The sequence below is a fragment of the Eulemur rufifrons genome, chromosome 7 (genome assembly GCF_041146395.1).
Source record: "Eulemur rufifrons isolate Redbay chromosome 7, OSU_ERuf_1, whole genome shotgun sequence".
Classification (NCBI taxonomy): domain Eukaryota; kingdom Metazoa; phylum Chordata; class Mammalia; order Primates; family Lemuridae; genus Eulemur; species Eulemur rufifrons.
The window spans coordinates 39,525,599-39,542,882 of NC_090989.1; positions in this window are offsets into that span (position 1 = coordinate 39,525,599).

Here is a 17,284-nt window from a genome sequence, read left to right on the forward strand (position 1 = left end):
GATCTTTAGTGAAATTTAGAACATTGATAGGACAAGGCCCATATGTCTGAGGCAAATAATGGGGGAAAAGCATTTCTAGAGTTAATATTTCATACTTCTCTGACAGACATTAATAGGAGATGGCAAAGGGGATTTGGTAGTTGAGGTAACAGAGAAGGGAGGGCACTGAAACCACAATGTTTAATTAAGGAGACAAACTTATCTTCTAATTTTTTTTGTTTTTGACTTAGACAAGGATAAAGAAGAAGAATTCAAAAAAAATCTTTGTTCAGCTTTTACAGATTCCAGGCACTGTTGTTCCTTCTACAATTTCCCTTTCTTCGTTCTGCCATACATTTAACAAATACTCCTCTAGGTGATGGGGATGTAGCTGTGAATGAAAGAAGCAGGACTCTCTATCTAGCAAAGATCTCTGCCCTCAAGGAGTTTAAACAATAAACAATAAATATAATAAAGAGACGCGTACTATTAAGAGAGCAAACAGTGTAAAGAGAGACACAAAGTAAATAATCATAAAAATAAGTAAATCATACAGACTCTTAGAAGTTGTTGAATCCTGTGGGGACAGAGAAAACAAGAGGAAGGGAATGGAGATCAGGAGGGCAGCTGGGGTACACTTTTAAATGGGGCATGTAAAGTACATCTCATTGAAATGATATTTGAGCAAAGACGTTCTGCTGTTCAGATCGCCTCTGTCTTAATCTTAAATTGTAACACAAATGTGAAGTTTTGAGATATTAAACATCCCTCACAAAATATTAATATGTGCATATTAACTATTCTATAAAATAGTGGTGTACTTTATTAACCAATATTAGAAAAAAATCATCTGTTTTTCTCTTTAAATATCTCTAATGGTAGCTTTTAGTTGCTGCTATGTATTAAAAATTACCATGCAAATTGATTTCTTGCTTATATTATGACCAGTTCTAGATAAATGCAAGCTATTATGCATTCTTCTGTGTTCTGCTTACTCTGTTCTATACCCTAAACACTTGGCTTTCTAACTGGCTAAAATAAGGCATACTTTTTTTTTCTGGGAAGGCTGTCTTTCACTAAACAGAAGTTAGATTTGAGAAGAAAAGGGACACAGCCTTATGAGGGATTGAGAAAGGAAGGCTCCACCCAGTTTATCAACCAAAATAGCCAATGATCAATCTTAGTGATCAAAGGTGTAAAAAATTGCCTTCCTATCCAGCTGGCTTTCTAGAAAAGCTATTGATTTATTTGCTGTGAAATATAGAAAGTGCTACCCTTGGCCATAATTTAAATTAATCAATGTTTATTTTTGATGTCTTTTGATGGCTTCCTTTTCTTCTACAATTTCCAGATACCTAATGCTTTTGTTACCCGGGTCTCTCATGATGGTCAGTTCCCCTTTCCAAATTGCCCTAGGTTTTGAAGGTTTTCAATGTCTTCTTTACATCTCGCCCTTGTAGACATATCTCTTAGGCCCATGCTAAGTTCCAGTAATAATTTAATATTATTTTGTACAAAGTACATAGAGAAAGGAATTTTATAATTATGTTCTTATTAAGATGCCACAACTTTGCAGGGGTCTTATGCATCTTAATTTAAATGGATATAGTGGCTTATAATGGACATGTAGGAGATATTTTAGAAACCAGTTGTGCTTCAAATCACAGCTCTGGCTGGAACATAAAGGCAGCACTCCCTAGTTTTCACTCAGTAGAAAATACTTTCCTTTTCATTTTTTTTTCTCTTTCTCTCACTCTTAGAAATCTGAACTCCAATATAATTTAGTAGGGATAAAAATCTCCAATAGTCTGGGTATACAAGTTTTAATGGATTGATAGTATAAAATTTAGATTATGGGGGTATTATTCTCAATTAGGGTTGTTAGCCCTTTCTGCAGAAATGTTTGAGAATGTGGGGAGGTATTTTAGAAGTAACATACACTGTGGGTGGGTGCTAGCACTAGTGGATGGAGATAAGTATCTTGAATATTCTTCAAGGGTGAGGAAAACCCTGCAATATAAACAAATTTCTCCCTAAAATGCTAATACTGCCCCTGTAGAGAAACACTGGAGAATATAAATTGGTTGGAGCAGTGAAGGCAGTAGGAAAGGAGACCCTACAGTTAATGCTGTTGAATACATAGTGTTGAAAATAAGGAGATACGTTGGCTATGTTAGGGGAGGTGGGAAGGAAGAGAAATGAGCACGGACAAAGCATCTGATTTGTTTCAAATACAAATGTAGGTAACCTTTTTATACTGTTTTAATTTAAAACAACAAACCTCATTTTTGCCACTGAGAAAACTGAAGCTCAGAGAGATTAAATGATTCATGCAAATTCAACATATTAGTGAGGGATGCAGCCAGGATTAAACACAGTTTCATTTAACTCCAAGGTTCACATTCTTTCCCCTAGAGTAAGAGACTCCAAAGCACTGTTCTGATATTAAATTTGATCAACTGTACACACCTTACAAATACTGTATAAAATGTAATAGTTCCAGTTCAAACTTGTTTTGCTCAGGGTCTCATGCTTATGTAAAAAGATTGGGGGCCAATTACATTGTTATTCATACTAATAATACATACTGGCATTACATCACAGGCTTTGGAAGACTAGTGCTCTGAAGAACAAAAGGCAAGGCTGATGTGATAATGTGGTATTTTAATTGACTGCATTCTTGGCCTCAATCAATAAATTAATGGCCTCCATGTCGCCCAACTATTGACCCTGTAACATTATAGTTCCCTCCTGACCTGACTCTGAGCTGGACTTGTGACTTACTTTGACCAAGAGAATGCCACAGGATTCATGGTGTGCTAACTGCAGTCCTAAATTTCAAAAGGTCTTGCCTGCCTTCCCTATCTTTCCTTTTCTTCTTTGGACCCTACTACTTACAAGAAAACAAGCCTGGACTAGCTACTAGAAGACAAAACACCATGTGAAGATGTGAAGCAAGCAGAGCCCAGTAATCTCATTCAAGGCCATCCTGGACCACCCTATGACAAAATCACCCCAAGTTTATGTGATAGACAAGACTAGGAAATCCAACTTTTTTAGCTGGGTGTAGTCACAACATACAAGAAAGCACAATTGAGACCAAAAAATTATTGCCCACCTGACCCATAGACTCATGAATATAAAAAATGCTATTTTAAGCCATTAAAATTTAGATTGGCTTTTTACATAGCAATAGCCAACTGATACAGAGGATTTTCTTGAGTGATTTTTAAAGCCTAGTGTTAGTGTCTCATGAGAACCAACACTGCCCTGGCTTCTCAGGAACTGGCGATTCTGAGGGCATCAGTAGACCATATTCTTAAAATAGACCTGGCAAACTCATCAATGTCTTGAGAACATTAACAAAAGTAAGGCTCCTTCAGGCAGTTTCAAGATCAGGAGACATCTGCTAAGGGGAGCTGTCTAGAAGGAAGAAAGTGGTATACCTTGCTTGAGACATTAACAGACAGATTGATTTTTTTTTTTTAAATGAGTCATTCCTTTGGGATATCCTTGACAAAAAGTTTCCTTTACAAAAAGTTTCTTTTTGTCAAGCTTCTGGGATTTGAGTCATTATAATTGGGTTAAAAACAAATTTGTTCAAATTTTGGATGCTTATAATGATAAAGCACTGGCCTACCAGTTATAAAAGCAAAGCTATCTTTCAATGCAATTAATCACATCTGTTTGAGTTGGTTCAAATGAAGCCAGGATGCTTATACAAATAACTTTTTGGCATCCTTTCTCACCCATAAATCCATAATTTTAACCTCAGGGAATTTTTACCAGATGAATTTCCTATTCTATATAGCACATTATTACTTATTATTGATAACAATGTTATACGTTAGATCCTGTATTTTAAAAATTTTGCTAAATTCCTAGAACTGATTATTGAGCAATTGGCACACAATAAACCTTGAAGCTATCTTCAAAGAAAGGGAGGTTATGTACGAAGATCTAGAGCCTGGGAATTACAATAATCAAATCTTTGTGGTCAGGAGGCATTAGTTGCTGCTGTGAGGTCTCTGGAAGATAAACATAGCTGAAACCCACACTGAATGAATAGCTGACATCAACAAGTTTTGTACCATGTCCTACACAAACAGATTGGGTGGGAAGAGAAGTCTTCCAAAATTAAATCAGCTCGTCATTTCCAGACAACATTCTTATAGCTCCATTGCCATCCAAATTAGGGAGGAGGTGAAGAAGGAAACATTGAAACCTTGATAAATCATCTTATAACCACCAAAATGTCATCTTTCTTGGTTTGGAATTAAGTAGAGTTGGCTCATCCACCCCAGAATGTTCCAATGAGTGCTCTGGAACACAATAAAAATGACTTGAAAAATCTTTAAGAATAAGCAATAGATCAAGATTTTACTAGTATGTTCTGTGTCTATAGTGATACTGTGGAAAAATATTTTTGAAAGCATGAATGATACATATATTAGTTGATGAAAATATTAGATGTGAACTTTATATGTGTGTAATTCTATTACAAGACAGATCCTGCCATAGCAGGTCCAAGTTATTGAATCACTTGTTTTATATATAAATATTACATAAAATCAGCTTCCTGAAAAGGAAAGAGCGCAAACATCTTTTTCCTAATTTCATCTTAATATAATCTTATTATTATAAATAATAGAAATATGACCCAGCCCATTACTTAGCAGACAATGTACTATGGTTGTTCTATATTCTAGAAATTATCTCATCCACCTAACAGTCTTGGCTAATGGGAAGTTATGGGGTGAAACGTGAAGTCAATACTACCTAAATGTGCCTATTTTACCATCTCCAAGGCAAAGATTTCTATTTAAATTCTATTATTTGATTTAAATATTTATCTAAGTAATGTTATATATTGTAAAACATTATAAATTTCAGGAAAGTTTATAAGAGAATGCAATAGTTTCCACCTCACCTGTTGCTACCAACTAATTCACTTTTTTCAAAAATCATAAGAAAAAAAATCCATGTATTTTATGTCATCAAAGTAAGTATTTCTTTTTTTTTTTAATTTCAAAATATTACAGGGTACAAACACTTTGGTTAAATATATTGCCTTTGCACTGCCCAAGTCAGAGCCACAAGCATGCCCATCCTCCAGGAAGTGAAGAATCAAAATAAGTATTTCTGTTCAATGAAGGACACTATAGAAAAATCACCAGCTAATTCACAAACCAGGAGACAATTTTTATAATATCTAAAACATATCAAAGATTAACAGCTACTTAAAAGGAAATCTTGAAAATCAATAAACAAAATGTAGAAAATTCTTTGGATAAAGGACTACAAATTAAGAACAGGGGGCCGGGCGCGGCGGCTCACGCCTGTAATCCTAGCACTCTGGGAGGCCAAGGTGGGCGGATCGTTTGCGCTCAGGAGTTCGAGATCAGCCTGAGCAAGAGCGAGACCCCATCTCTACTAAAATAGAAAGAAATTATATGGACAGCTAAAAATATATATAGAAAAAATTAGCCGGGCATGGTGGTGCATGCCTGTAGTCCCAACTACTCGGGAGGCTGAGACAGGAGGATCCCTTGAGCTCAGGAGTTTGAGGTTGCTGTGAGCTAGGCTGACGCCACGGCACTCACTCTAGCCTGGGCAACAAAGTGAGACTCTGTCTCAAAAAAAAAAAAAAAAAAAAAGAACAGGGCTGTCACATAAAGGAAAATTACAATGCCTAAGAAGTAGATAAATATATAATCAAACTCACTTTTAATGAGATGTCTCACTTACATATTGTCACATATATAATGATGACTTGTTACTCAGTTGCACTTATCTTGGAGCTTGTCTGAAATTATAATGTCAAAGCTTGTCTCTCACGTATTTGGAACCTCAGCTGGGATGGCTTCAACAGCTGCGGGCTGGCCACCCATCTCGCTTTACCTGGGTAGTTCTTCCGTCAAGGTACGTCGTCTCTTTCTATGGTGGTTCAGGAATCTCAGAGAGCAAAAACAGAAGCTCAAACTGGTGCAGCATCATTTCTGCCACAATATATTAGTTTAAAGCAAGTTATAAAACTGGATGAGAAGAGGAGAAATAGTCTCAGTCTCTTGATGCCAGGAATGGTCAAGAGCTTGTGATTATGTTAAACTGCAACATCCGTTAGCTGCAAAAACATTAAAACAGTAATGAGATATCACTTCTCACCCATCAAATTGGCAAAAGCCATAAAATATGAATAGGATTGATAAGGATGTGAGAAAGAAGAAATCTTAATGTTTTTTATATATTGGCAATTTGAATTTTGGGAGGACTCCGTTGATACAGAAAAATAAAACAGTATTTGCTCTCTGCTCTAAAATTCGTGGTTATACATTCCAGAGATATTCTTGAAAATCTCCCCAGGTGAACCTCTATGAAAATAGTCTTTGTGGTGTTGTGTGTGGCAGTGGAGCAATGAAGGCATCTTATCTGACCGTCACTGTGGAATCAGTAGGTGGAATAGGGTGGCTTTATATGGAGTCTCACAAAGCTATGAATTAAATATAATCATAGCAACATGGAGATATCTTTAAAAACATAATATGGAATAAAATAAAAGCAAAAATGAAATAAATAAGCAATATAACTCAAAGCAGTTAATGTGTATTATAATAGCACATTTGAGGTTACAAAAACTTTTCAAAAATTCATAGAAAATTGATTTGATTTGATTAGAATTCAAAAATTTCAATAAAATATAAATCAAAAAGTTTAAAGCAGTCAATTTTTCAAGAAAATGAGAATGAAGAGATAAGATGTAGGGGAAAAAATAAAAACAACAGACATGTCTCGTACAGGTTTGAAAACTTCCTAAGCATAATATCATTTGATCCCTTGATATGAATTTTGGTGAATTCATTCACTTTTCACTCTCAAACTTTTATTATTATGTCATATTTAATTTATGTATTTTAATCAATATAATGTGGTATTATATATTATTTATAATATAGATATATAATGCTATATAAAATATAACAATTTATATATGTTACACAAATTATTGTTATATTACTTAATTCATATAATACAGTGTATTGTACTTTTCAATACACATATTGATTACTTTTGTAGCTTATAAACATATAACTCTGTTTCTCAGTTTATAGATTTTAATCCATGTTTCCATTTCTCTTTAGATAAGAATGATGATGTTATTATTCCAGTTTTTCCTTCCATCTCTCTACTTGCTTTTCTGTTTTTGCCTCTTATCAAATATACTTTTTATTTCACTCAGTTAAAAACAAATTGATACAAATGAATATAATTATATAGATGTAGTAATATAAAACAGATATGAATATTAAAATATATCTGTTCAGCAACAACAAACATTTTTATGCTTTATGTTTACATTTACTTTAAGAGCTGGAATCTATTATGTATGTTAACATTGTTATGCTTATTTAAATATTGTTTACTGCCCTGTCAAGTAGTGTGCTGGAAGTATAACAACATGCCACCTGAGCCAGCAAAAGGAGAAACATTCCTATTTTCAAAGTCAAAAGGTTTTCTATTATTAATCTATATCTTCTTAAAATCCTACTACATTTTAGTTTGCTTTGTATTTTGACTTTATAATATTTTCATTGTCTTTTGTTTTTAATTGTCTGTTTATTTCTTGAATAATATATCTTTAACAGATCATGGAGGTCAGCTTTTTGTCTAAGAATTGCGTTCTACTAAATAATAACTATTATTAAGTATGACATAAGTAGTCGACAACACTCCTTATACATATGTTCATGCATGCAAAAAATTCATTCAGAAAGTAATTTTGTTGAGACTACCACTATTCAAAGCTCTCTTAACATTATTTTATAAATTAAATAAATTAAAAGCATTATATTAAGCATTGTTATTTCCTCCTATCCTAGTGTAAATATTGAAATATCCAGCAGCCAACATTTGTTCTTAAAGGTAAAGTAGAAAAGGTAAAACTACCCATGCTAAATCCAGTTTTAACAAGTTTTAATATTAGTTTAAATCTTCACATCCCAAACATAGCAATGCTAAGAGCCTTCTGTTACAAATTATAACTTCATCAGTGCTCAATATAAACACTTTTGGAAGTACCTTCCTTTCATGGACACAGTAGATCTAAAAAATAGTACTTTTCCCCAAAGATGTTTTGACAGAAAAGAAAAAACAATAAGATTGACAAAAAGAAAATATCCAAATTTGATAAACTAGACTACCAGCTAAGCCCCCTTCACTGCAAAACAGGTAAAGGTACAATTAAAGAATAACAATTAATTTTTTAAAGATTGTCACTTCTATTTTATTTTTTTGAATATGAAAATGTTCTTTCCCTACATATATCCAAATCTGTCCCCATTTTGCACTACTATGAGAATCAAAATCTTTCCTTTGAAAGGTTATTTTCTAAACCAAACAACCGCTCAAGAAAAACTGAGCCTGTTTACATTTTGGTTTTGACATCTCACACAAAAATAAGTCTGTTTATATGTAGGCTTTTAATTTGGCCCAATTTTTTAATTTCTGTTTTATTTTTAATTTTTAATGTCTCAATCAGTGATTTGAAAGCAAATAATCTATGTTAATGAATCAACATATAACATTATACCACACATGTATAATTTTTCTGTCTGGGTAAGAATTGTTATTTTTAGACATGGTTACAATCAACCTACTCATTTGTGCTGCAAATATTTAAAAGTAGAGTCCACCCATGTATAGCAGTTTCCCCTCATCTGCAGTTTTGCTTTCCATGGTTTTAGTTACCCACAGGCAACCGCTGCCTGGAAATATTAAAAAGAAAATTCCAGAAATAAACACTTAATAAGTTTTAAATTGGGCACTGTTCTGAGCAGTGTGATAAAGTCTTGCACTGTCCTACTTCATCCTGCCAGGGATGCTAATCATCCCTGAGTTAAGTGTATCTATGCTGTGTATGCTACCCACCCCTTAGCTATTTACACTGTCTGTCCCTGACATCCGGCCATCAACATTGTCATGGTCCGATGATCATCCAGGATCATCAAAGCAGGTATCCTCAGAATGTCAATAGGAGCCTCATGCCAAGTCACAATGCCTACATCATTCACTTCACTTCATCTCGTCACTTAGGCATTTTACTATTTCACATCTTTACAAGAAGAAGGGTGAATATAGTACAATAAGATGTTTTGAGAGAGAGTAAGAGACCACATCTCCACATAACTTTTATTACAGTATATTGTCATAATTGTTTCACTGATTATTATTATTATTTTTTTTTTTTTTTTTTTGAGACAGGGTCTTTCTCTGTTGCCCAGGCTGGAGCGCAGTGGCATGATCATAGCTCATTGTAACCTCAAACTCCCCAGCTCAAGTGATCCTCCTGCCTCAGCCTTTCAGTTAGCTAGGTCTACAGGCACACACCACCATTTCCGGCTAACTTTTATTTTTTTGTCGGGGGAGAGACAGAGACTCAATATATTACCCAGCCTGGTCTCGAACTTCTGGCCTTATACAATCTCCCATCATGGCCTTCTAAAGTGCTGGGATTACAAGCAAGAGCCACTGTACCCAGTGGCTATTATTAGCTATTTTTATTAATCTCTTATTGTGCATAGTTTATAAATTAAACTTTGTTATAGATATGTATGTACAGAACAAAAACATAGTATGTATAGGGTTTGGTATTATCTGCAGTTTCAGGCATCCACTAGGTTAGAATATATGCCCCAAGGATAAGGGGTGAATACTGTAATAAGTATCCAAGATCATTAGGAAATTTTTGGTTTACTTTTCTCTCTGTAATGCAGGTCATTCAAAGTAACTCTTATTTAGTCTCAACCAGTTAACATTTGCAATAGATTTTGAGGAACAGCCAATGTAATAAAAATACAAATTAAAATTGTTGTGTAATATGCTGCATATATACCAATATCAGTTTAGGTTTGGATGATTAACCTTGATTGAGAATATAGTTTAATTAGCATAACTGGTTTGCCATCACTACCAGAGATAATAATTTTATAGACACCAGGTTTTATTTGGAAAATTAAGAGTTTCAGTACAAATACTCTGAAAAATTTCAACTTTGTTTCAGCAAGTCATCCTGAGAAATAATAACCTCTGGTTGACAATACAAATTAGTAATTGCATTGGATCAAGAGGGAGTTTTATGAAACTCAAGAAACAAACCACAAAAGTGTCATGATGTTCGATGTGATTCAAGAGGGGCAGTGAAGTTGTGCTTACCCTGCAGATGCCAGCAGATTCTCTTCAGTCAGCACATATTGGTGCTGTTACCTTTTTATCTGGTGTGCAGATCGCTTCCTGGCTCTACGGCCTAGAATGTAGCCTTAAAATTATTTTCAAGGGATCAAATTATGTGGTTTTAAGAGGAAAAAGTTTTCAATTTCCAGTAGAAAATGGATTATGTATTAATCCATAAAATCTTATATTCAAGCCCTCAATTATACTTTGTATAGCTATAACGTTACATGTTTGAGCACAGGAATGAATCTAAGTCTAGTCATCCCAGTCATTTTTCTTGTATTTTCCCCATAGGATAAGACCAGAGGTAAGATGGATGAGCTGCCACTTTTCCACAGAGGGATGCCAGTGAGATACAGACATTCCTGATGTAGGTTTTGGCATTAGATCTTGATTGGCATAGAACTCTTTAAAATTTCTTTAAATAACACTGAAGAAGGTTTTATATGTTGTGATGATGCCAACCTCTGCTTCTGACTAAATCTCTTTTGTAAAGGTTTTGGATGAATTTTGAATTCAGTTTTGACTTGTAGGCTGATTATTCTATTGCAGAAAAAGCTATTTTTTCCAGTCACACACATTCTTGCTTTTTCCAAGTTACCACCATCCTCAAACCTCAGGGGGTAAAGTTAGGTTGGGTAACAACCAAATCCCTAACGCAAATCTCTTTTAAAAAAAAAGTAAAAATCAATTTTTTACAGTTATTGAAAAATGCATAATAATTTGGAGTTTGTCTACGGGGAGGTATTACTTTCTCAACCACAAGTTCCTTCACTCTTGCTCAATCTCCTTGTTAGAAAACAGTATGTGTAAACTGTAGGTGCACAAAATATTACTGTGATTCACTCTGCAAAGAAGTACATGCTGTTAGTGTCCTGCCTGAGGCAATTGTTCTGCATTCCTTTGAGACACTGGCATTCTCTGAACTGAAATGATGCTTGAAAGCTTGATAATTTGATAAATCTTTTAATTGTGAGCTGTAAATCGTCAGGTTCCTTTTTAGTTTGGTGTTAACAATATTAGCTCTCCCTGCAAAGAGCACACTGAAATGATTAGCTAAAAAGCATCCTGTTAAAATTTTGTTTGGGCTATGAATCCTCCTTTTTGTACCATCTTCCAGAAGCAGCCAAATAATGTAGACACTTTACTCTTATTATATTGAGGTGAAGAAAGCTGAAAGTCTGCCGCATGCCTGTAAATGATCAAGCAGTTCATTTCTTACCTTAGAAATTGGGTTTGCATTTATGTGCTGCCTTTAGGTATTTCAATTCACATTACTAAGCATGTTCTTTCTTTTCTCGCACATAGCAACAATGCTGACACCAGAGATGTTTCTCTTTTTTCTCATGCGAGTATAGTAAGATTTCTGGGTTGGCTATGATGGGATTGGAATCATCATCTTACTATGAAAATTTTGAAATTAGAACAGAAATTCTCCTTGTTTGGTAACATACCAAACAAGGGCTTTGTGTTATCCATTTGACAACAGACAAAACTTTTTTTTCTGGTTTTCGTTTTATCAAAACAGGACCAATATTTTTTTTTTCCAGTTACTCAGTAAAGAGGCCAAGAGATGCTTAAAAATTCTGGAAGAGTCTCAGAGGAGAGACAGAGTTATAACATGGGTGAAGGGAAAAACTTATGAAAAATTTTAGAGACAATCTGAATCCCTAAAATGCTTGCTATTATGTCATAGAAACATTATGCTTAATTTGAATTTATTCAATTTTCAATATTTACATTTGAACACTAATTCATAATGCCAGCACAGAAATTAAGTCCAGGAGGCCTCACACATTATTTTCACAATAGTTTTCCTAAAGGCAAAAATTTGCACGCTTAGATATTTCTTTCTTTGCATGAAGCCTGTGTTAGCTCGGCTATTTATTGTACGCCCTGCAGTTTCTGTTTCTTCATCTAGAAAATTAGTGAATAATATGCTTTTCATGGTATTTTAAGAATAAAATGAAATAATATATGAGAAGACAAAATGTCTAGTAGTGTCCCATGAATGTTAGTTCTTTCTCATTTAAAAAACAAATATCCACTCAAAGTGTAAAACAAAAACTAACTGGACATTAAAATATCAATTACATTGATTTGCAAGTAGCTGTGAAAATAACCTTACTTTCTTATCTGCTAATCATCAGCAACCTTTTGAAATATACAAAACATACTTTGAGGGCTCTCAAATACATTTTTCATGTGACAATAGATAAAACTTAATTTCTAGTATGTTGTGAGGACCCTAATATTATATACCTCTTGTATTAATTATTTTGTATTCTTATTGTCTGCAATTTCAGATTTTCAAATTTTTATATGTATATTGCTAGAGCCCTGTCCACTGCAATTACCTTTGTATCACTGTTATTAATATTATAAACTTCAAAAGTCATCTTAAAATTTTCTGTATGAATATCTTCAAAGGCTATTCATATCCCATCTAATATATTCAAATACCCTTTCCCCTGCAGCATTTTGTTCCAAAATTCATAACCCTTATTTCCAGATATTCCTAAACATGCACCATATATTGTAGCCAAAATTAAGCTCTTTCCCTTATACATGTCTTGAGTGGTCGTGCATCCTCTTATTTAACCCAAACTTTCTATATGGAATAACATCTCCATCCAAAACAACCCATCTCCCACCTATATCAGTTTGACAAAATTCTATGCATCCCTCATAATCCGGGTCAAATATGATGTCCTATATACAGGTTTCCCTTGTTATTCTGAGAAAAAGTGATCCTTTTTTTTCTCCTCTGAATTCCGTGCCTCTCTCTTTCACTCCACGTGTGTGTGTGGGTTTGTGTATGTATACCATATATGTGCAGTAATATATATAACCATATATATGGCAACTTCTATAAGATAGATAGATAGATCTTATGGAAATTGCCATATTCTGTCTTCATTTTAGTTTACCTCTATATATGCCATTAGAACTTTGTTTACACCATTTTTTTTATTTCAGCTTATTATGGGGGTACAAAAGTTCAGGTTATATATATTGCCCATGCCCCCCCATCCCCCTGAGTCTGAGCTTCAAGCGTGTCCATTCCCCAGTCTTTGACACTAAGAGTACCTAGCATAATGAAATTAAATGAATCTCTTAATCCTTCTTTTGGATGAGATTACTGCATCACAACAATGAATATTTTTAAATGGGAAGGAATTGAGGAGTAGAAAGAATAATCTGGTAGAACAGATGACCCATGAGGAACTTACAGTGAGGGGGCAGGAAGAGCAGATTCTGAGCACAAACAACAAGGCTCAATGAATGAAAGTATACATACACGCAAAAGATACTATTTTATGTTGTTGGCTAATGACAACTCTGCTCCTTTAGAAAATAGTGATATAAAGGTTACGGGGCCACATTGCAAAACAGGAAGAAGATTGTATGTCCAAATGCAAAGTCTTGATCTCCAATCTCCGTAAATTTTGCAGACTGTGCTCTAATGGCACACCTTTGCTCACAGAATTGTGACACTGCTACTCTAAGAAATATTCACATCCCTCTCACGGCCTCTTAAGTCAATTTCAAACTCCATAGTTCAAGGGCTATGATCTGGCACCTTTCAAAGTTATCTTTAGCTATTCTGATGCAGATATTGAAAGCTCTAGCCAAAATAGGCTGCTCCCATTTTCCACACATGACCTAGTCTTTCTGAGTCACACAGTTTTTCACATTCTTTACTCTGATTAGAATACAATTCCACCTAACCTCTCTTCATTTCCTACAATCTACATCTCTAGTTATGTATTAAATTGCTACTCATGCTTCAAGGCATAACTGAAATATCTAATTTGTCCTTGAGGACTTCCTAGATTCCTACTACTGTATCACAAATAAGATATGATTTCTTCTTCTTTGTACACTGAAAATAACCTTTATAATTTATGGAAACTACAATATTGTGTTTTAATATTTGTATACTTTTTAATATCCTTTATTAGTTTGTAAATACCCAGGATACGGAGTACGCATTTAAAAATAGTGCACACTGAATGTGCCAAAAATTGTCTTGGGATTCATACATGAATAATAGGGACTACCTTTATGAGTAAAGCCAGAATAAAGTTAACAAAGTATAATCTTTGACTTTTATGTGAAATAGCAGAAAATTTAATTTAATTTAGAAGTTAATATGGAGTATGTTAAACTGGTCTTTATGACAACAGCATCAATTGGTGAATTTCACAGAGCTAGAAAAGGTGGACAAATACCAGGAAAGCAACACTTGAAAAATGAAACATCTTAATCTAACAATTTTTCAATAAAAATAAATATGTGAAAAGAAAATGATTACTTTTACACCAAAAAGCACCAAATCTCTCAGGAATTCCAGTGTCTAATTAACTCTGGTTCTCAGAAAAACCCTTAGTGAGAACAAGTGACTAGAAGTTTTGATGGTTGCATGTCTTGACTTCTCTACCAAAAGGCCATTGCTGAATTTCTTGCTCATTAAAACCTTAATGCTCACACCCCTGGGCTATCTATGATTTTTCTATGAATCCCAAACTGTGCTACCTTATTCACTTATTTGAATACATTCATTTGAAACCCCCAAAATGCATTCATTTAAAACCAAAAAAAAAGTATACTCTTCTCTTATTCCCCAAAACCATCCAGGTTAACTGTAAGATTGCATTAAAAGACAAGAGTAAATTTCAAGAAGCAATTATAAAATAGAACATAAGAATACATACAAAACCCAGCAGAAATAACAGTAGTCATTTTAGGTGATGTTTGTCTTTAAAAGTTCTAATTTGTTCAGATAGGTCATATTTTATATTTGATATTCCAAATGCAGGCTCTATCTACTTTATAATTATTATTTTGTATTTGAGATGCTGTGATATCAGTCCAGTTTGTGTATGGTATGTGATTTGGTATAATAATCTCAAGAAATAGTGGAATAGTCAACCATGATCTTTAGCCTTTAGCAGAAATTACTGTAGCACACACAATGATTTTACAAAATAAATATGGTAACGAGAAGCAGACAATTAAACATCATCAGGAAAATGTCAAGTTGATTTTCTTTCCAAGTAATTCAATCTTTGAAATAAAAATTTCTATGCTTTAAAGTAAATTGTTTTAACCTTTAACTTCAATGGATAAATAAAGAATAATGTTCAGAGTTTATATTATTACTTAAAAGGAATAATCATACATACGTCTGGAATGAATGCAATGTGATGCTACGTAAAATAAAGAAGTAAGAAAAAGCAAAATGCATGACTTTAACTACTAACTCAGTGTACTTGCTGGGAGAGATTTCAGTCCACCCTCCTCATAACTTTTATACAATAGCTGAGGAAACAAGAGTAACTCAGCCCCTTGTATAGGTTGTTCAGCAACAAAATCCTGTCAGTATTCACTCTGTCGAAATGTTATAATTAGAACTTGCTGGAAGCGAAGCTACAATGATAAATAATTATATTTTCTCTACTAACAGCACATGTGGGAATACAATAGAGATAAACACAATGAGAGAGCACTTTCTCTGTCTACCATCTCTGATAAAAACTGCACCAGAGACAGGCAATAAACTTAGTATGCAAGTAGTAACTCCTGCCCATGAACCCACAGCTCCCCAGTTTGTCAGTGTCGGGAAAGAAAGAGACCCTGGCATTCTTAGGAAATCAATGTCAGTGCCATGTTCAATGCTCCATTATGGGTTATTTCAGGCCAGTCTAAGAATCCCTTTATCCTCATTCCCTGTCACTTTGCTATTTTTTTCTATGAGTTTTTAGTTTTCCTTATTGACACACCATGAGTAAACAAGCACCAGAACTGCCAGATAAATGCAGGTGGATTAGTTGGGTAAATATAAGAAACAATATGACCTACAAATAGTATGAAGAATGTGTTATATAGAATGTGCTTCTCCATACAACAGATAACAGACAAAGGCTGAATTGACAGTTGTAGAAAAATATTCTTTTTGTCCAGATTGCCCAGAAGAACTGTATTATGGAAATGGATGGGTTTTTTTGTTTGTTTCAAAAGGGATGTGATTCCTGCTCACACAGGAACACTCCACACAGGAATAGCCCATGATCACAGCTGGATCTGTCCAGTGCTTCAGCTCTTCCTCACTCCGGCCCTTCATGTAATGAGTGCCCAGAAAGCCCGTTTAACATAAAGCATCAGCCAGCTCAGACCTGTGTGAGCATGATGGTAGAGCCGAAGTCTTGGGCTCAAGGTGGATCTAATTACTTGAAGAATCAGAAGCTGGAACAGAAGGAATATAGCTAAATAGCCAGCTAGATGGTTTCAGGAACATGAGTCACCCTTTAAATCTCTGTGCTGGTTGAGAAATGTTCTCATGCAGCTGTGAGCACCAGCCTCACATGGAAACGGTCTGTTAAGTAAGGACTATCTGTGCATATTAATGAGGTGAAACCCAGATAGGCTTATAATACAATTCCTGTTTGTTCTGAAAGGCAAGCGCGCGCGCGCGCGTGTGTGTGTGTGTGTGTGTGTGTATACGTCATGGGAGAAGGAGAACAGAGAATAGAATAATATAAGTTGTGTTGCTGGAAATTCTGTATGAAATTAAAAGAGTACAGTACTTTGTTACCTATCTGTTAATACAGAGGAAACCTGCCATGTGTCTTCTTCAAGAAGTTGACCAGCCTCTGGATAGCATTGCGGCAGCTGTTAGGCCTCCTTTCCATGAGCTGCACATTTGAAGTTAGGTAGAGTCTTGTGTTTTCTGAGACCCATTTCCTCTAACAGCTTCCCAATATTAGAATCGCATTGCTTTTCACACAGGACCCTCTTTTCTTTCTATAGTTTTGTTCTATATGAGCAGCTATTATGATTTTTTTAAAACCCCAAAAACAAATCTAAGTACTTGTTGTAAAGTATTGCCAACCTATTTGATATTTCTACGGTTGCCTGGGAGTTTAGGAAAACAACCTCTGAAAATTAGAATAATTGGGACATTATGTTTTTATTGTCCATTATCTGGCCACTGGGTCAGATTTTATAATGAAATCAAGTGTTAAACTAAATGATCTCCAGGATCCATACTATGGTCTGAATGTTTGTGTTCCCC